This window comes from Hemitrygon akajei, chromosome 11 (genome assembly GCF_048418815.1).
Source record: "Hemitrygon akajei chromosome 11, sHemAka1.3, whole genome shotgun sequence".
Taxonomy (NCBI): Eukaryota; Metazoa; Chordata; class Chondrichthyes; order Myliobatiformes; family Dasyatidae; genus Hemitrygon; species Hemitrygon akajei.
In genome coordinates, this window is record NC_133134.1 from 58,629,509 (window position 1) to 58,652,260 (window position 22,752).

Below are 22,752 nucleotides of genomic sequence, written 5' to 3' on the forward strand. Positions count from 1 at the left end.
GGGTTATTGATGTGAAACAGTAATTCTGCTTCCCTCTCCACAGAATCTGCCTGATTATTTCCAATATTTTCTATTTTTCTCTCAGATTGTCAGCATCTGTAGGTATTTGACTACATGGGCTATCTGGCCATTTGCCTGACCATGGTGCCTTCTGCTGCTTTCAGTTCTCCATCTGCAGCATCGTGTTCATGGTTTCCTGATTCTCTCTAGCCAGCAGAATGACAATGGGAAAGTACATTGATAGTTTAAACTAACAAGCAGCCACCAATAGAGACAAAGGTGTAATTGATGAATACAGTGGAGCACCATGATGCACCATTGTTAAAATTGGTCTGATAAAAAAGGTGAATACATAAAATAACTTGACCAATTTAGAAACACAACTTTAGCTTGAATTTGAAGTGTTGTTGTTTGTTTCATCTGATTGGTTATCATGGCTATATCATCTGTAACTACAAATTCAATGCAAGGCTTGCATTTTGATGGAACATTTCATAGCTCCAATTTTCTGGCCAGTAAAGAATTTAGCCACCATTGTGATTTTGGAAAATATTAGCAGCCAAAATGTGCACAACAAGATCCCACAAATACTAATTAAAGCAGTAATGTCCCAGTAATCCCCTTTCAAGTGTTGGTTAATGATGCAATGTTGGAATTGTCCAACATTGTTGCTCCAGTGATTATTGTATCATGGTTTGTGCTTCTGTCCAACCTTCAGTTACCAATTGTGACTGGAAGGGTTTTGGTTTATCCCTTTGCTGGGATATTGTTTTCCTTGGATTGAAAGAGATGGAGCTGACCCTGTACTTGATTAATTGCTGTTTTTGACATCTCTGCAGGCTGCACTTATATTCATGCACTTCAAAGAACAAGCAGAGCTTTGGCATAAAGAAGTCAATGAGCAAATACCTACAGATGCTGACAATCTGAGAGAAAAATAGAAAATAATGGAAATACTCAGGCAGATTCTGTGGAGAGAGAAGCAATATTACTGGCTCACATCAATAACCCTTCATCAGAAACAGAAGAAAATGTTTCTCACTGTAGTTGTTGCTTGGCTTGTTTAGTATTTCCAAGATCATTTGCTTTAAAACCTCATCCCAATGAAGATACACACCAGAGTGCTACACTGGCTCGGCCTCAAATGTCATCCTCTGGTCTTTTGACAGGAGTTCCCATCCCTTCTGAATCAGAGCTGAGGTTGCTACTTACTGTACAAGAACTGAAACTAAGCCAACTAGAAAGTTAATCAAACTACACGCATTTTTCTCCATTGACCAGATGACTAAACAATTTATTTCCAGTGACAACACTGGTGTCACCCTATCAGAGATATTCTCTTTGTTCTACCACCCTTACCTTACCATCTCTACACATTAAAACTCCTTTGTTTTCCCTCTTTCCATCTCACAAAATGTCTACAATGTGAAATCATCTGTTTCACTCAACACAGGTACTGCCTGACCTGCTCAGATTTTCTGTTTTTATTTTAAGTTTCCAGCATCTGCAATTATTTGTGTATTTTTGAAAGTTCTCTCTTTCCTGAAGGTACTGAGTTAAATTGAAGGTACTGAGTTAGCTGAGTACAGTTCAAACAAACTGACCACAGAAGCATGAGACTATATGACACCATTATGCTAGTTGACCACAAATGACTTCACAACTAAGTGGAAGCCAACCACTGGTAATTATCTAGCTGGCAACTATCACTGGATACTGTACAGTAGTTCTTCCAGTTTTCAGCAATATTGAACTCTATGAGGAATTTAGCAGAGTTTTGTGTCAGGTGGACTAAAATAACTAAATAAACTACTTTAAGTGAAAATACTGATGTCTCTACAGTGACTCAAACTGTAAACCCAGTGTCCTCAGTTATTTTTCCGGTCTGTAGAGCTTGCTATGCAATATTCACTGCCACCTCTACATTGCAGTCATGACCACTTTCAGGTGTATTTCATTGGCTGTGAAATGGGTTATGGCTTTCCTGTGATGTAAGCAGGTGCTATAGGAACACATGGTTAATTGGAAATGGCTTCCTGTGTATAACTGTTTCACTTGAGGCAACACAATTATTAACTTACCAACCACTTTATTAGCAATATCTCATTTGGCTATTCTCAGAAGCATACACGAGTAACAGCCCTGGCTATCTAACACTCTTTGGTAATTCTTGTGTATGTTTAATCTTTGATACTATGCAACAATGATGCTGCTGCAAGTATTAAATATTTCAATAAACTCAACTTGGGCCTTGACTTTAACAATGGAATTTAAAGCAAGCTAAAAAAAACATACAGGGCAACCCTTGGGCACTTCAGGTGGACAACAGAAGTTGATTAAGATAGCAACAGAGGGGTATAATATAATGATACAATTCTTGATTCTTGACAAACTATTTTGTGGTGGGGGGGATCTGAAAAAATTTATGCTTATGTACAGTTCAAAGGAGGCAAACTTTTGTACTCACTCTTGAAAGGCTGCCCTCATTGGCATGGACAAACTTTATTGCCATTCGTAATAGTCCTGGATTGCTAGGAGGTCCCAAGCGACAATACATCCTGAGGAAGCTTCAGCATCATTGGTGTAAGCCTGAAGCTGTACCAAGCCTGGGGCCAACAGCATGTCTCCTTCTCTGAAGGATATGTTTGTTCTAAGACAATCCAACAGTTTCATAATCAGCACTAATGACATCAAATTTTAATTCCAAATTCATTCAATTACTGAAATTGCATGAGGGAGGAACTTCATCTCTCAGTGCAACACACACAAAATGCTGGAGGAACTCAGCAAGTCATGCAGCTTCTATGGAAATGCATAAACAGTCAATGTATCAAGCTGAGATCGTTCTTCAGGACTGGGAAGGAAAGGGGAAGACACCAAAATAAATAAAAAAGGGGGGAGAGGGGAAGGAGGGTAAGCTAGAAGATGATAGGTGAAGCCTGATGGGTGGGAAAGGTAAAGGCCTGGAGAAGAAGGACTCTGATAGGAAAGTGGACCATGGGAGAAAGGGAAGGAGGGGCATCACAGGAAGGTGATAGGCAGGTGAGGGGAAGAGATAAGAGACCAGAGTGGGAATAGAGGAAGAAGGAAGGGGAGGGATAAAAAATTACTATAAGTAGAAATTGGTGATCATGCCATCAGGTTGGAGGCTACCTAGATGGAATATGAGGTTGCTCCTCCACTTTGAGAATGGCCTCATCATAACAAAAGAGGAAGCCATGTACTGGAAGCCAGGAATGGAGATAGGAGTTAAAATGGTGGCCACTGGGAGTTTTCATTTTTGGAAGATAGAGAAGAGGTGCTCAACAAAGCAGCCCCCCAATTTATGCGAGGTCTCACCAGTGCAGAGAAGGCCACATCGCGAGCACCGGAAGCAATAGAGCACCACTAAAGATTGGCAGCTGAAGTGTTGCCTCACTTGAAAGAAATGTTTGGGGACATGAACAGAGGTAAAGAAGGTGGTGATCGGGCAGGTGTAGCACTTCTGTTGCTTGCAGGGATGTGTGCCAGGACGGAGATTAGTGGGGAGGGACAACTGGACAAGGGAATCAGGGAGGGTGCAATCCGTATGGAAAGCAGAGAGTGGTGTGAGGGAGGTAAAGATGTGTTTGGTGGCTGGATCATGTTGAAGATGGCAGAAGTTACAGGGAATAGTGTATTGGATATGGAGGCTCATGGGGTGGTAGGAACTCTATCCCTGTTAAGGCAGCAGGGAGATGGGGTGAGCAGGGATGTCCAAGAAATGGAAGAGATGCAGGTCAAGGCAGCGTCAATGGTGGAGGAAGGGAAACACCATTCTTTTAAGGAGGAGGACATCTCTGACATCTTGGAAAGGAAAGCTTCATCTGAGGAATGGATGCAGCAAAGATGAAGGAACTGAGAAAAAGAAATATCATTTTTAAAGGAGATAGGGTGGGAAGTAGTAGTCAGGATAGCCATGGGAATCAGTAGGTCTATAAAAATGTTGGTAGGCAGCTTGTCTCTAGAAATGGAGATAGAGAGATCGAGAAAGGGGAGAGGTATGTCAGAAATGGACCAAGCAAATTTAAGGGCAAGGTGGAAGTTAGAGGCAAAGTTGTTGAAATTGACAAGCTCAGCATGAGTGCATGAAGCAGCACCAATGCAGTTGTCAATGTAGCGCAGGAGAAGTTGGAAAGCATTACCAGAGATGGCTCAGAACATGGAAAATTCTACGTATCCAACGAAAAGGCAGGCATAGTTGGGGCCCAGGTGGGTTCCCATGGCTAACTCTTGGGTTTGGAGAAAGTGGGAAGAGTCCAAGGAGAATTTGTTGAGGGTGAGGACCAGTTCTGCCAGACAGAAAAGGGTGGTGGTGGAAGGGAACTGGTTGGATGTTTTGTTGAGAAAGAAGCAAAAAGCTTTAAGGCCTTCTTGATGGTGGATAGAAGTGTATAGTGACTGGACATCTATGATGACAATGAGGCAATCAGGGCCAGGGAATTAAAAGCTGTTGAGGAGATAGACAGCATGTGGTGTTGGGGGAAGGGACTGAACCAAAGGGGTTAGAACAGAGTTGAGGTATGTGGACATGAGCTCAGCGGGGCAGCAGCAGAAGACAATAGGCTTAGCCAGACAGTCAGATTTGTGGATCTTGGGGAGGAGGTAGAAATGAGTCGTAAGGGAACTATGAGTTTGGTGGAGGTGGATTGGAATTTAATGATAGTCTAATTTTCTGATAGCCCTTTTCAAAGGGTAAGAGGAGATGTCTGAGAGTTGCTGTCTGGCCTCAGCAAAGTAGAGGTCAGTCCACCACACTACAACAGCACCTCCTCTGTCTGCAGATTTGATGGTAAGGTTGGGATTGGTGTGGAGAGTGCGCAGGGTAATGCGTTCAGAGGAGGTAAGGTTTGAGGAGTGCTGAAGCTGAGCTGGTTGATGTCTTATCAGCAATTAGAGTTGAAAAGATCCAGAGCAGGCAGAGCACCAGAGCGTGGTGTCCAAGTGGAGGAGCAGGGTTGGAGACAGGAGGAAGGGTGATTGGAGTGGGGTGGCAAATCCTTGGCTCAGAGACGGAGGCGATGGAAGAAGAGCTTGATGTGTGGCAGCTGCTGAACTCACTGAGGTGCAGGCAAATGGGAACAAGGTTAAGGCCTTTGTGAGGACAGAATGCTCCACCTCAGAGAGGGGAATGTCAGAGGGAATGGTGAAGACATGGTTAAGAGCTGGGATCAGAGGGGTAAGTCAATGGAAACAGAGGAGGGGGGGGGAGAGCTGGGGTGTTCAGGGAATGTAGGATGGGAGGAAGATGGAGGCTCTGAGGACCCAAGTTTATCTCCCAGTTCTCAACCAGTAATCATCCTGAATATTTCTGAAGCAGCGTTCAGTTGCCTTACATTCATTGGTATTGGGTAAAGTCATGCAGCTAATAGAGCTAATAAACCTCATTGCTTCAGTGACTCAGGTTCGATCCTGACCTCCAGGGCAGTCACAATAGAGTTTGTCCATTCTCCCTAATGACTACGTGGGTTTGCTCCATGTGTTCCAGTTTCTTCCTACATCCCCAAAATATGCATGTTGATGGATAAATGTAAGAGAATGCAGGGTTTTGCAAGATTAACATAAATCGGTGTTTGAAGGCTGGCACTGATTCAGTGGGCTGATAGGCATGTCTCTCGCTCTCTCTCTCTAAGTTATAGTTTATTGTTATTTTGTAGATGTTGCCAAAATTGTTGCCTGAAGTGACCCAACCAGAACTTGCAGTGTCATCTGGAATACTGCAGCTTGTGTGTATGTCTGGGTATTTCCCCGCAATATAATCAAAAGCAGGTTCTTCCCAATAGATAAATACATGTTACTCTGATGTTGTCTCAGAGCTACAGATATTATTTACTACAACTAATCTGAAGAACATTATGCCTCAGTTGCCTGGGTCAGATCATATCAGGTGCTCAGTTCTTTGCACCATCTCTTAAGCTGAAATAATGCATGTGGCTTAGGAAGTGGGCAGTGTTGATCACCAGAGAGACATCAATACACAAAGGATTAACTGATGATATCAGCTGTGCAGATTCTAGCTGTCCCGGATGTTGAGAATGATGTGATTCAGGTACTATATATGAAGTGTTAAAGAGATCATGGAATGATGCCTGTCTTATGATGATAGGTTGAGCGAACTAAGGCTTTTCTATTTGGAGCGAAGAAGAATCAGAGGTTAAAAGATTCTTAGATAGGCACATGGATATATAAAAAAAATCAAAGCCTATGGGAGAGGAAAGGGCTTGATTGATCTTGGAGTAGGTTACAAGGTCAGCATAATATCACATGTCAAAGGGCCTGTGTTGTACTGTCCTATGTTTCATCATCCAATAGTGGATTGCAGAAGTGGAGAAATCAGATTTTGTCCACCTAGTAAAGAAGAAAAAGGAGGATCTTTTCCTCTTGGCACTGAAAAAATAGAAATCTTGCCCCATAATAGGCAATGGAGATTGGGGACGTCGAGGTTTCATGGTGAGATAAATTGACATTTGTTGTGTGAAGGTAGGAAGAACCAGGGAGTTAAAGCAGGAAGATGACAAAGTAGCAGAGTCAAGACAAGTGATGTCACAGGCCCAAAATGCAGAATGTCTTCCTACTGACATCCAGGTCATCACACGCTCGCTTTGAGGAAGTTTCTAGAGGGCTAAATATCTTATCTTGGGCTGGACAAGACAAAAACAACCCTCTGCTTTCATCACTAATTACAATCCAGCTGCTCCGTGACTGGCACCAATAAGATCAGAGTCAGTCTAAAATGGAACCCGTAATTCTCAAAGTTCAGGATCAGGAGAGAGGGAAGAATAACAGGAAAGACGGAAATCCAACAGAAAGCAAAATGTTTCCAAAAGGAATGATGTTGCTTGCTTTATGACATGTTGGATTAGGTGACACTTCCTCTTTAAGAAGTGAACATCTAACTATAGTCTCTATAATATGCAGTTACAAGTTTTGGTGAAATGACACTGAACAAACATGCAATGAAGTAGAGTACTTCCTGCACTGCAGAGGGGTTGTGTTCCTAGAAACTGTTGCGATTTTCTGTAACGTGAACCCTTGACAAAAAATATGGTTTCTCTTTGATTTCCCTCACATAAATTCTGTGAGAAAGAAATTTTATTCTTTTATTACAGTTTTTTTTGTTGTGACCTGTAAATGCCGCAAGGGCAAATTTCCATCACCAGAAATGTCATGACGGGAGTACACTATACAGTGCAGAAAGGAGGTTGGCTGCGAGAAGCTTCATACTGAGCAGAAACCAATCACCAGTAGTCACCAGGGCAGCAGCTGCCATTGGAAAGGAAGGTGTTACACTTAGAATGGACACCTGAGAACTCCAGTTCAAATCTAAATGATAAAAAGGGGTCATTAAGAATGTGTTGAATTTTTATTATATGAAACGGAAGATGAGCCAGCATTGGTGCATGTTAGATATATGACAGCTTCATTGGACAACACATTGAAATATCAGTTTTCAACTTTAACCTTTAATATTCCAAAAATACTTCACAGGAAATTTATCAAACAAAATAAATGGAACCAGTATACAGATGGAGATTTGCAGGCAAATAACTACAAGCTTGGTCGAAGAAGTAGGTTTTAAGGAGAGTTTACAAGAGTACTTCCAGAATTTGGGATCCAAGAAGGTGAAAATGTAACTTTCAAAAGATGAGCAACTAACAGCACAGAAGTGGGCCCATCGCATCAATGCTGACTTTCTTCCCCCATCTAAATTAATTCCACTTGCTCTCATTATATGCGTATCCTTCCATGGCTTGGCACTAAGTGTCTGTCTATATGCTTCTTAAACATAGTGATTGTATCTGATTCCACCACCACCTCTGGCAGTACAACCAACTTCTGTATAAAAACAAATATAACCCTCAACCCTGTAAGCTGTTATGACTTACTCCTTCCAATTAATAAGTTGGTTCAACAATAACTTTGCAGATTGAATTATATTTTTAAATGGTATTTTGACCTTTCCAGTGATGTGGAGGGACAGCGACAGGCAGAAGAGGGAATGGATCCAAATAGGCATATTCACAAAGGATATGCTGAGTTGACTGGCTTCTATAGCATGATTGAAAAGTTTCAAATCGGAATCACAGGAGGCTTATAGGGCAGAAAGACTTCAGCCAGTACTTGTCTCAAAATGTTGAGAATGTGCAATGTTAAAGTATACAAAACATTGAAACAGTCTGTAGCATTAAGTTCAGCTCATCAGGTCTTTCCCCAGTTGTAAAGGGTTGTCTAAGATCTCTTCACAATTATTCAAGAGATTTATTCCATTAGATTTCATTTCTATCTAGTCCAAATGAACTGTTTTAACCCAGAATATCAACTGTCATTTCATTCCATAGATGCGGTCTGACCTACTGAGTTCTTCCAAGAGAGTTTGCTTTGCTGCTTCAAGTTTCAGATTCTGCATCCTCTTCTGTCTTCGTTCTTAATTTGCTGGGCTAGTATGACAATTTTGGTTTGTTGAAATCAGAATACTGCCTTCATAACACACCTGATATGACATGAATTCTCCATTTCCCTTACCAGTTGTGCCTCCATACATGAGCCTGATTGTTTTGAAATAATTCCCTCATTCTTCCATCAGGAGCTGGGAACATTGCCTGGAGTTCTCCCTCCTCCTCATTGAGAAGAGTAAAGGTGAAGAGGGAGAATTAATTAAGGTTCACTTTGTCTCCACTGAATGTATTCTCCATCCTTAGACAGTCAAGGTAAAATGCTGAATTTGGATTGTCAATTCCCGCTATTTCTGTATCCCTCTTCCCAACCTCATAACATTAGCTGTAGCTCATTGGCCAATGCTGTTTCTGAAGCAGAAAGCTGTGGGTTCCAATGTCACACCAGAGCACAAACAGCTGGGCTAAAATGGCACAGAGATTTGAGGGAGTGCTGGACCATTGGGAGATGCAGTTAGCCTATAATGAGATTTTAGATTAAGTACCTCAGTGGATGTGAGACCTTCAGGTGTTTGAAGAGAAAGGGAAAAGTTCTTTCTGGTATCCTCAACAACCATCTTTAAAAACAAATTAAAATAACACCTGCAGGTGCTGGGAGTCTGAAGCGGTTCCAATGAAGGGTCTAAAACCTGAAATATTAACTCTGATTCTTCTCACAGATGTGTTCTGATCTACCGAACATTTCTAGAGCTTTGTTTTTATATTATAAAATTAATTTGTTGGATGCCATTTGTTGGTTACAATCCAGGAATCATTTGAAAGTATACAGAAGTATACTGAGAGCTGCAAGGGTGGAAGAGTCAGCCTCTGACATTGACTATTTAGTTTTTACCCCTTCTGGTGTGTGGAACAGGATAATATAAGCCTCGGTACCAGCTGAAACATTTCCTCACAATTTTGAAACTCTTGTAAACTTCTTTGACTTGTTTGTAGTTTCTTCCACTCCCACTGGCAAATTGTCCCCTTTCCTCACTGGTCAATGCTGTATGCCTGCTCCTCAATACCTTTTGCCTCTTGCCCTCATTCCTCTTCCCTCCCTTCCTCATTCCATCCTCTCACCGCAGTTTCCTTACGTCCCACTTCCACAGAGGTGGAGAGAGTCAGCGAGCACAAGAACAGATCCTCCAGACCAGGGGTTCCCAATCTTTTTCATGTCATGGACCAATACCATTAACAGATCCCAGGTTGGGAACCCCTGTTCCAGCCCATTGTCCATGCCGACCATCAGGTACCAGCTGCTTGATACTTGGACTTTAGATTTCTCATGAGGCAAAGGTCTGACTGACCTTTCAAATACAGTATACGGGGTGTTGTGATGAAAAAAAGATCCAGGGAGCTCACCCTTCCATAACTCTTGAAACTATTTTGTCTACTCAGCTTGACAACCTGCAGGTCCCTTCCTTTAGGCTGGCAGACTGGTGCAACTGGTAGAGCTGCTGCCCGACAGCTCAACGGGCCCGGGCTCAATCCTGATCTCCTGTGCTGAATTGGCACCTTCTCCCTGTGATCCCAATGCTGCTCCCATCTCCTTTTACATCCTAACTTGGATGTTAATTGGTCACTCTAAATTGTCCCTAATGCGTAGGTGAGGCAACTAATCAGATAACTTTGTGAGGGTCTGACATCTTCTCAAGTAGAGGTTAAATTTTCCATTGTACCCTACTTCAAAGCACAGTAGCCCTGCTTAGAATTGGTCCCTCAACTAGTTTCACTGACAGTCATGAGCTGTACAGTTATTTCAATTATTTTTTAAGGCACAACTATGACAATGTATGCAAGGTGTTCTACTGGCCATTAACAGCGTGGAAACCTTGGAAATGCTTAATGTATGAGGAACCTTCTGGGCTTGTACATGATGGAGTTCAGAAGGAGAAGGTGGGATCACATTGAAACTAACAAGAACCTAACAGGCCTGGATACAGTGGATGTGGAGAGGGTATTTCTATTGGAATGAGAGTCTAGGATCAGAGGCTACAGCCTCACAATAAAGTGACACTCCTTTAAAACTGAGATGATGAGAGGGTGGTGAATTTGTGGAATTCACTGCCACAGAGGGCCTTGGAGGCTAAATCACTGGGCATATTTAAGGCAAAGATTGTTAAATTCTAGGCAAAAGAGTTAAAGGTTATGGGGTGAAAGCAGGAGAAATGGGTTGGAAAAATAATTCACACATGGTTGAATGGCAGAGCAGACTTAATGGACCAAATGGCCTAACTGTGCTCCTGTATCTCTTATCTTATGTACATTCTGAAGTCTCTGGCCCTGTTCCATCCCTACATGCCCCCTTCCACAAGTCCTACAATTAAATAGGTTGGAGGACTTTTACTTTCCAGTTATATCATTGCGAGGTGTCACTGACACTGACTAAATTAAGAGGAGTGGAAGATTCCCTTTGGAAGTTGGTTTGTATTTTGTACAGTGAAAATCTCAGTACTTGTTAGCCATCATCCGTTTGTTCTTGGACATGGGATCCATTGTACCCACCAGTACACGAGAGGACCAGTACTGAGAGAATCTGTATGACCTCTAATCCAGTAGTCAATTGTTCACTGGGGCCTGCCTGTAACTCATCAGTAACAGCCTAAATCAAGAGATTGTGTCTGCAAGCCCCACTCTAGCTACATTGGCACTAGGATTTAAGCTGACTGCTTGCAGCAGTGCAGAGGCAAAGTTGAAGTGTAAGAGATCTCTTTTCCATTGGAGACTGAGGCCTGTCTCTCTCTCACATTGACGTGGTACCTTGTTGACGACAACAGGGGAGCCTCTGTCTGGTGTCCTGGCTGAACATTCAAACATCATCAATAGTACAGTGTAGTTTCTAGAATTTTGCTCTGCTTAATATGGTTGCTAGATTCCTTCAGATGCACTTCAGGGAATGCGTCATTGGCCTTGGGGCATCCTGACAGGCATAATATTGATGCAAGTTTCACCAAACTTTGTGTCTGACAGCAGGGTAGAATGTACACGGATTATCTGTCTCCCGCCTGCTGCTTTGAAGGCATAAGATGCAAAAACAGGGGAGTGTTGAGGGACACTGATAAATGAGTCACGTCCACCATTGTAGAACTGCAGCTTTATATGCCAATCCAACAGATTAATCGCTCCTCTCATTTATCCTCAGGAGAAAGCCCCACATTTCCTACACCCAATGATGCTGCTATTCTTGAGACAAAGGTCAACAGACCATTCCACTTTATCTATAATAATTTATCTGGAGAAATAAGTTATAGCATCAGTAAATATTACTGTAAGCCTGACGTTGCTGCCGTGCCTGGACTGAATGTGTGAATACAGTCTTGACTGCTCTGCCTGCAGTATTTACTGCTTATTAACTAATGACTCCACAAATAACTAGTGAGAAAAAAAAGTTGCAAGCTCAGATGTGAAAATAATTAATGGCACCACAATTTCACCAAAAGCAAATTAATTTTATTCTGCTTCTGCTCTGATGAAGATACTGCAGTACATCACAGTTTGCAATAGCTTTTTCTGGAGACTGAGTATTACACCAGGTTTAGATACCGAAGGCCCAGGCTAGGAGCATCAAGGCTCAATCCGAACCTTATCCATACATTGTTCTGTTTAACACCACAGCATAGCAGACAGCAGCTGGAGTCCTGGTTTTTCCCAACCTTTCCGGAGCTCCCATACCACTCAACAATTAGAGTTTGAGCACAAAATCCCATTTGCAACTACAGTCCAGTACCAAAGCAGTATTCCACTGGAAGTAGGTCTTCAGTAATTACGACCACAAAACACAAAGGAAATCTGACTCCGTTACTCCTTCTGGCTTACGTGTGACTCCAGATCTATCAGCTTCTGGAACATTCCAGCAAAATGCTCACTTAAGAGCAATAAGTATTGAATGAGAGAGAATCAATTTTTAAAAATACAGGGAATTTAGTAGCAATTTGTGCACAGCAGGATTCCACAAACAATATCCAGGTAAACTGCATCTTAGACAATATGACATAGGAGCAGAATTAGGCCATTTGGCCCATTGAGTCTGCTCCACCACTCAATCATGGGTGATCTTTTTTCACCCTCCTCAGCCCCACTCCCTGGCCTTCTCATCATAACCTTTTAAGCTATGTTCAGTCAAGAACCTCTGCCTTAAATACACCCAATGATCTGGCCTCCATGGCTGCCTGAGGGAACAAATTGCAAAAATTCACCACCCTTTGGCTAAAGAAATTTCTCTGCATCTGTTTTAAATGGACACCCCTCTAGCCTGAGGTTGTGGTCTCTGTTAGCTGAGGGATAGAATACAGACAGGATATTGGAGTTAATGTTCAAGCCTGTGTTATGGCATCTTTCACATCCACCTGAGCAGTTACCTGCTCCCTCATTGTAATATCTAATCCAAAAGTCGACACCTCTGATTGTGCAGCACTCCCATCAGTTTTCATTTAAACTAACGTCTGAGGCAAGGTTGCCCTGGAACCTTCTCAAAGATGAGAAACCACAGTGACATTCCCAAGAAGAATGCATTGATATTTACGTTGACCCTTGCACAACCTCAGCAAATCCCAGACTTTGCTGTTTACATTTCAAGAGATATTTTCATAATGTAGGCAGGGTCAAGCAATTCCACAGCTGTATGAATAGAAATCCATTAGTGTTGGCTGAGGAATGAATGTTGGACAATGGGTAACTCCTCACTAAAGGGAGATGTGCCTATCCTGGAGAAGAGGAATAACTGGAGCTAAATTGATGGCATAAGTCTACATAAAGATAGTTTACATATCCAAATACGTAGTAAAATCTACAGCCATCGCATGCTCCCGTGTTCCAAGCAGGGTGATTGCCTGTGACACATCACCATTATTTCTAACTGCAAGAATAAAAAAATACATTTGTTCTAGAATGTGATGTGTTACCCTGACAACACTCTCCCAGTAATTCATTATCATTCTGAAAAACATCACCTTCAGAATCAGGGGGATGACAATGAAAAGTTCGGAGCTAGGTGCATATCTGAAAACATCAAAATTCACAAGGTAGCGGCAAGTAATTGATGGATTAACAAACGAATCTTAAAACTTTTTAATCTGGTTTGGCATTAGTCAACCACCTGTAGGATCCAATGCTAATGAAAGCTTGGGACATGGGGGGAGGGGGGGGGGAAGACTCAATTTGCTGGCAGCTATGTGTTTAAGCTTGATGCTTAAAAGTACCATACACTGGTAATAGGCAAATTTTCATAAACTGGTCAGAATACAATGTGGAAATGTCTACATTTATCCAAAAGAAAAGGATTCTCTTCAAAGGCAGTACTATTCTGTGGTACCTGGCCCAGAAGAGTATGATGTTGGGAAGGATTGGTTAAATAATGCCCATTCCCCAAAAAACTTGGATGCAGATACAAAGTAAAATTTAAAACCATAACATGAAATGGTTTATAATTTCTCAGAAGGCCAGGATAAGATTCCAGAAACGGATTCATTTTGAGGATCTAAGATTAGAACACATCAAAATAAAATGGACAACAATATTAGCAAACTTTGATGCAGACTGCAATGAGGATATATTTATAAAGGTATTGACAGAGGTTGGGAAAATTTTAAAAAATGAACTATAGACGAATAAAAAGAGAGAAAGACAGGGCAAGGAAGAGTATATACTTCCTTGTTGAAGGGAGAGGATTATATTAAGAATGAGAGAAAGAGATTATATTAAGGATTGGGGAAGTGGATTATATTTAAGAATTAAGGTAAGAGAAAGGAATTATTAAGAATAAAGGCAAGGGAAGGAGATTATATTAAGTGTAAAGGAAGGGGGTTATATTAAGAATGAGGGTGAGGGAAGGATGGAGGAGACGGATAGGGTTGTGTCAGATGGATACAAGTAAGGGAGAGTTCGGCTATGGTGAATTTAAAGAGATTGGCAAAGAGGTCATAAAATAACTACAAAGACAAAGAGAAATTAGACATTTAAATTACCAAAGATAAAACAGTTAAATATTCAATGGAAATGAAAATAATAAAAGGAAATTTTAGATATGATATTATTAATACAAATAATATAATTGCCAGCAAATGAAAATTAAAAACATGTAGAAACAAAAACCAATGAAATGTCAATATGCTTCGAAGGATAATGCCTTTTAACTAATTCCATTTCTTTTGAGAAAATTATCCTTTATTAGAAAATTACAAGATCAGATCTTAATGAGAAACTAAATGGAATAGTGGAGCAAAGGAATGAGAGTGGACTCTTTGACAACAGATACCAATGCAGTCACAGCAGAAGCAAGCGCAAGTGTTTATTTCTAGATAGATTGTATAGATGCTACGATACAAACTAGCTTCAAACTATGGCCACTCTTAGTATATTGTCTACAGCAATATGTTGTGAAACAATATATATGGGCACTAAAAAGGCTACAAGTGTACTCAATAAAAAAGATTCAAGATTCAAGATTCAAGATTTAAGATTGTTTAATGTCATTTCCAGTACACAAGTGTAAAGGAGAACGAAATAGTTGTTACTCCAGTCCGATGCAGCACAAAAAAACACAAAAGATAAAGAACACAATAATAAAAATACAATATAAATACACAAGAGAGCTTACGGTATATACATCGATTGATTGTACATCCACAAAGTGATGCTAGGCACAGGAATGTCTGTACATTAGATGACAGACAGGAAATAATAAAGTAGCGATGGTTGGGGGCATGGAGGAATGGGTTAGTGGGTGGAGGTGTTGATCAGCCTTACTGCTTGGGGAAAGTGTGTTTGAGTTTGGTGATCTTGCTATGGCTGCTGCATAGCCTCCTCCCTGATGGAAGTGGGGCAAACAGTTCATGAGCAGGGTGGGTGGAAACCTTCATGATCTTAATGGCCTTTTTCTACAATGATCTTCTTTATGGAAAGGATGTACAGGCTAGATATTGTTCTTTTTATGGGTCCTCAGTCAATTCACAGCCTTATTGTCAATCAAGAAAGGGAAAAACTCCCAGTGCCTTATTGAAGCATTATTGTTTACTGGCATCTATAATAACCTGTTAAAAATGTCACCGGCTTAATTTAAAAAGAAACAACTGATATTAGATAACTTCATCTTTTCAGGAAGTTTCACTTGACAAAGTCCTTCACAAAAGTGGTTTCTAAGAGCATCCAGTCTCAGGTATAACAGTCTCGGAAGCTGAATAATATGGTGAGCACAAGTCACAAAGCCAAATTTTAGGGAATGATTTATGATTTTAAGGAGGAACTCTTCCCACACAAATCTTCTGTGACACATTAGTAGGAGTTTATTATTCTATTGAATTAATTAGGAGAAAAGCTTATTTTTAAACAGACAGCAGTTGAATTATATAATTTATATATATACAAACCACTTCAAGCTAAAAATAGAGAAATCATTGACAGAATAATATTCAAGGTTGTTAATAGCTCTAATTCAATCATTTTAGCACCTCACTATGGTGTCAAATCTTCTTTTTACATTTCAACTCTGCCTATTAAAGACGACAATAAATATTTCATTATAGTACTCGCTGTAATGTTCTAATGTGCCGGAATGTTTTGTTTTTTTTTTAATTTCCAGAGTCGTGGTGATTTTGCAGCACCTGACTGTTTTTTAAACAGTAATTTTCTTTCCGTGAACCATAGCCTTTTATGGTTTAAAGAGTTCTTCCCTCTCTTTTCCCCTCTTCTTGCCTTGTTTAATTAACTGAAACTGTCTACGGGAAGAACAGCAAGCGGTTGTAGATTCTAGATCACAGCAACTGCTTCCTCATTCTTCCTCCTGGCTCTAAGAGTGCCTAAGAATACTTGCCCCTTTTGATGCCCATCATTCTGAAACCTTTAATACGTTCTATTTCCCTGCTGTTGATGTTTTGACAAGATGACAAGTTGTCTGCCTTGCTGTACTCGCTACTGTGATTTTCATCCATCTCCTCCACCCCTCCAACCACTCTTCCATGACCCTTCCTACCCACAATGACATCATCTCCCACTCATCCTCTTGCCCTTCAGACCATTGCTCCTATTGGCTCACTCCCCAAACCACGCTACATCATGTGCTGTGGACGGCAGTGGGGTTCCCCCCCCCCCGGCTCAGGTGAGGAGGGTGGGTAGGTGGGATGTTGCTAAGAGTGCACGAAAAGGAAATCGCCCGGCCCAACTCATCACCTGGAACGGTACGGCTACAATTTGATTTTTTCAGCGCAGCGTCTGTTGACTGTACCATTTGTGCTTGCTAGCATTCCCAAAGTAAATAAAGGCCGTCGTTTAGAACTGTGCTATCCAACACGAGGGAACGATACAAATGTTTTCGTTTTAATTTTAACAAACCAATCTGCAACTTAAAACACATTAAGAGCTCCATTTAAACTTCAAAACTGAAAGTAAATGCAGCTCTGAGATAATATTTTACATTAGACTCAAATAGAGCGACGTTTCGTTTAATATCCCAGCAGAGCCATCCAGTTCCATTGACCCCAATACACAGACATAGAGAGGGAGAGTGAGTTTGGTGTCTGTTCTCCTGATTAACCTAATCATCGACTTGGGCATTTTACGAAACAGGTTTTAATTTTGGCGGAGATGATACTTTTCGTACAATAACCTCAATATAATCGGTGCCTAAAGTTATTGATCAGGAGTTAATGAGAGCATTATATGCAACTTCAACACATTTAATTTAGGCAGTTTTTGTAAGAGGGGCTAATACGATTCTTAATTATTTTAAAAGTTAATCTCAGCTGCACCTTCACGCCGATTCATGTAAATAGAGGGTTCACAATATCTGCTGCGGTTTATACTTTAAATGAATGTAACAACTGAAATGATCAGTAGCTCATTAATGGAAAGGGGGCAAATCCGACATAGTAAAAAGGTAGGTAATTATGTTGAAATTTTGTTTCAGATAGCGGGATCAGTGGGTACCAAGCATTCGCTTAGTCTCTGCAATATTCTGCGTTTCACCTCCCGTTATTTAACAGCGAACCTAGCTTTCCGCAGTCTAACTTTTGCTTTGTTTTCCCCCCAGCTGGGAAATATCAGGCACTTAAGAATAATTTTAACCATTTCCTTCTGCTTTAAAAGGCTAGACACTGGGGGGGGGGGGGGATGCAGGTTGACTTCTTTTTAATTAAAAGTGCGCAGGGCTCAAAACCACCTTCACTGCAAACACGCGCCTTGCGGAGACTGGAAGACCAATTCCACTCCGACCGTTCGCCCACAAAGTTACTGGATAATTTAGAAGATTAGGAGATGGCTTGTTTATTTTGGTTAATTTTTTTTTGGCTCACCTGCTTCGCCGACTCTCTCCCTCCGCCTCTTCAGACGGAGAGTGGCTGTGGTGGCGAAATGGCCCGAATATTCCTCCTTTTCCAGTGAGCTGTGAGCATTTTAGGGACTGGGGTCGCTCTCAGGGAAGAGTCAGCTGTAAATCCCGCATCAAAAGTTTGGGACTGTTCGGACCTGCTCATGGTAAAACGTCGGACCGCTCCCTGGGGTTGGCTACAGAGGAGACACAGGGTGAATCCATGGCAAAACTGCCCGTTCAGCGTGCGGCCGTCTTTCGGGAGATGCCACAGTTCCCGAGTGTGTGTCGCATGGCTGCACTTGTCAATTTCACTTGGGGTTTCACTTGGCGCTGCCGCTGGAGCGCAGCGCAACCCTTCCCTCTCCCTCTCCCTCTCCGCTGCACAAGCGCCCAGGGTCTGGCCAAGCCACACTGCGAGGTTTTTATCCGTGCCCAACGCTACCTGATCCGGCAGGAGCCCATCGGATCCGGCGCACAGCACTGCGCATGTACACACACACTCCGACTCCGGCCAGGGTAGCGAAGCTAACGCCGAGTAAATTCCCGAACCGGTTATTAGGATCCGCAGCCCGTCATCTCTAGCGGCTCCGAAGCCGCGGGCTCCTGTTCGTCTGCACAGGATCCACGGCAGCGAAGTGGGACTCACCAATACTTCACACACGCATCGGCTCAACACACCCTGCGCACACTCAACACACACCCCAAACACAACCTGCGCACACTCATCTCAACACACCCGCACACACTCGTTGACACAATACATGCTGTTTAAACCCATTAAATATAGATACCCTGGCCACACTCTATTCACGCTCTGCACACCCTGCTCACACTCATTAATTTAACACACTTCACTCACCCTCAACAAATGCACACTCATCAAAACAATACACCTCCTATCATGCTCAACAACTTGCCCGCTACTCAGGGCCGCACACCCTGAGCCAGTCAGCATCTTGAACACACTTGGGAATCCACTAACATTCACTAATCATTCACACTCATCAACTCAAAGCAGCCCACACACTGACAAAATGCTGCAGGGATTTAGCAAGCCAAGCAGGCTCCATGGCATCCTTACCCGCTACTCCTCCAACATTTTGTGTGAGTCCTTCAAAAAAGCCAGCATCTGCAGTCTCCCTTGTGGCCCCATACCCTTATTAACTCAACACATCTCATTCACACTCACATTAACTCCACTCTCTCAACTCAGGGCACACTCCACTTGCACTCAGTCAACTGAACACACCTCTGTGCACACTCTCCTGACAATCAACTCAGCCTACACCTAGCCATGCACTTATTGAATCAACACTCAAGCATACCCCCATTCACATTTATCAAATCAGCATAGTCATCGGCACTCTGCGACCACTTTAGTACACATCTCCTGTACCTAATAAAGTGGCCACTGACTGAATGACTGGTTTTCTGCTGCTGCAACCCATCTGTTCAAGGTTCGACGTGTTGAGTGTTCAGAGCTGCTCTTTTACACACCAGTCTTGTAACGCCTAGTTATTTGTGCTACTGTCACCTTCCTGTCAGCTGAACCAGACTGGCCATTCTCCTCTGACCTCTCTGGCTTTTGCCCATTGAACTGCTGGTCACTGGATGTTATTGTTTGTATTTTTGCTCCATTCTGAAAACTCCAGAGACTGTTGTGCATGAAAATCCCAGGAGATCAGCAGTTTCTGAGATACTCAAACCACCCCGTCTGCCACCAACAATCAAAGTCACTTAGATCACAGTTGTTCCCCACTTCAATGTTTGGTCTGAGCGCCTTGATTATGTCTGTGTGCTTTTGTGCATTGACTGATTGTCTGATTAGATATTTGCATCAATGAGCAGGTGTACCTAATCAAATGGCCACTGAGTCAACACGATTCACTCAAGTCAGCACTCATGCACTTTGCCCAAGTTACACTCAACTCGTCTTCATCCTAGTGCCAAAACTACATGTGTCCATACATATTTCCAGACTCAAACTTGGAACACTATATATACTTATGCCAGATCCTCACACCATCAACACACATTATCAACTGCACAGGCACACTACCCACAAGCCCTAGAACCACCCAGCATGCCTCAGAACAAACCAACACTCGATCCGTAAAATTACGTACTACATCTTAGCACATATATGCATAATGTAACATACTCATACACACCCTCCATGTACTGCTACACAACTTTACTCATAATGTAACATACTCATACACACCCTCCATGTACTGCTACACAACTTTACTCATAATGTAACATACTCATACACACCCTCCATGTACTGGTACACAACTTTACTCATAATGTAACATACTCATACACACCCTCCATGTACTGGTACACAACTTTACTCATAATGTAACATACTCATACACACCCTCCATGTACTGCTACACAACTTTACTCATAATGTAACATACTCATACACACCCTCCATGTACTGGTACACAACTTTACTCATAATGTAACATACTCATACACACCCTCCATGTACTGCTACACAACTTTACTCATAATGTAACATACTCATCCTACACACCCTCCATGTACTGGTACACAACTTTACTCATAATGTAACATACTCATACACACCCTCCATGTACTGCTACACAACTTTACTCATAATGTAACATACTCATCCTACACACCCTCCATGTACTGGTACACAACTTTACTCATAATGTAACATACTCATACACACCCTCCATGTACTGGTACACAACTTTACTCATAATGTAACATACTCATACACACCCTCCATGTACTGGTACACAACTTTACTCATAATGTAACATACTCATACACACCCTCCATGTACTGGTACACAACTTTACTCATAATGTAACATACTCATACACACCCTCCATGTACTGGTACACAACTTTACTCATAATGTAACATACTCATACACACCCTCCATGTACTGGTACACAACTTTACTCATAATATAACATACTCATACACACCCTTAATGTACTGGTACACAACTTTACTCATAATGTAACATACTCATACACACCCTCCATGTACTGGTACACAACTTTACTCATAATGTAACATACTCATACACACCCTCCATGTACTGGTACACAACTTTACTCATAATATAACATACTCATACACACCCTCCATGTACTGGTACACAACTTTACTCATAATATAACATACTCATACACACCCTCCATGTACTGCTACACAACTTTACTCATAATATAACATACTCATACACACCCTCCATGTACTGGTACACAACTTTACTCATAATGTAACATACTCATACACACCCTCCATGTACTGGTACACAACTTTACTCATAATGTAACATACTCATACACACCCTCCATGTACTGGTACACAACTTTACTCATAATATAACATACTCATACACACCCTTAATGTACTGGTACACAACTTTACTCATAATGTAACATACTCATACACACCCTCCATGTACTGGTACACAACTTTACTCATAATATAACATACTCATACACACCCTTAATGTACTGGTACACAACTTTACTCATACTGTAACATACTCATACACACCCTCCATGTACTGGTACACAACTTTACTCATAATGTAACATACTCATACACACCCTTAATGTACTGGTACACAACTTTACTCATAATGTAACATACTCATACACACCCTCCATGTACTGGTACACAACTTTACTCACCACAGGTATAAAAGCACGACATGACAATCCTCAGACACCCAAAATCCATATAGCTTGTTGTAACACGAACAAAGTCACTGGAGAGACACTGAAGCTAGTGGATACTAGCTTTGTTCAACAAAAATGAACAGCAGGCATTATACTGAGACACTCTTGGAGGAACAGGCCTGTTCAGCCCAGTATTACATGACATTTTAAAAGCTGAAGGTCAAAGGTATCTGCTGGATAATTCTATTGTTACAGTGTATCTACAATGCTTCCTTTAAATGACATGTAATTTTTACCATCCTCCTTCTTTGCACCCAGACTTCAGACCCCCAAAATGAATGCTAATCAGTATTGTCTGGTTTTCAATCAAGTGGTGTCCATAGTTCCAAGAAAACAATAATTCAGGGCTGTGTTTTAACCTTAATCTACAATCCATGTTCATGTCTGAAGAATGGTCTCTGTTGAACTTAATATTTGTTATATACCCTAACTCCAGAATGCACCCCAACATAGTTCTGGAACGCATACAGTACACACTCACTGATACAGACTCCAAACACATCACACTCCACAGAGACCATTAATCATATCCCACAGAAGCCTTATACACACCCTTCACAAGTTAATAACACCCCAAATTCATGCATAACCACAAAGTGCAACACCCATGGACATGAAATTGATTGCAAATGCCCCAATCCCACCTCCATTCTGTTGCCATCTCATTACTGTACACCCCAAGTGTAAATTTTGACTATGTGAACATAACTCAACACCAAAGACAATGGCCCAAGTAAGAGGCCAGGATGCCACTATATATTCTTTCCTGTAGTTAGTAATTATTTTCCCATCATTCATGGAGAGTCAAAACAGACTGAGTGAGAAATCTCCAATTGGAGATGTTCAGTCATTTTAATGTGACTTACGATGATATCAATGAAAGTCTAGAGTAGGATCTCAGGGCAGATGTTAAAGAAGAGCACTTGACAAATTGCAAAATGACTGCAAAAGTCTGAAGTTTCTTTGCCAAAAACATGGAGATAATTGAGCCTTTAAGCAGAGTATCTGTAAGGTGGTGATGGAACTATCAGCTCGGTAGTGTTTCCTCAGGACAGTGGGAAGAATGGCAGATAGTAAATATCTGACTGCTGGAGTATTTATTTTTTTATTCTACTTCTATGAAATGCTTTGGAAAATTCTATGTGCAGTTATAATGGTTAAAATTGAGTTAAAATTCTATAGTCTATGTCTATATTTTAGGAGGCACCTTTAAAGTCATAGAATGTTCCAAAGCATTTCATAGAAGTAGAATAAAAAATTC

The 22,752-nt window shown here is 41.5% G+C and overlaps 1 protein-coding gene across 3 annotated transcripts in view; it reads right to left on the reverse strand.

The window, feature by feature from the left end:
* The window catches only part of LOC140735650 (ATP-sensitive inward rectifier potassium channel 12), an 84,831-nt gene extending 66,412 nt beyond the window's left edge, over positions 1–18,419 (reverse strand). For 2 of the 3 annotated variants that reach the window (XM_073060946.1, XM_073060947.1), the window contains exon 1: positions 17,735–18,419. The gene's annotated coding sequence lies outside the window, so the exon portion shown is untranslated. Of the gene's footprint in view, positions 1–2,467; positions 2,651–17,734 lie in introns of all 3 variants that reach the window. The other variant, XM_073060945.1, reaches the window with a different exon arrangement.
* Between the last annotated feature and the right edge of the window lie 4,333 nt (positions 18,420–22,752).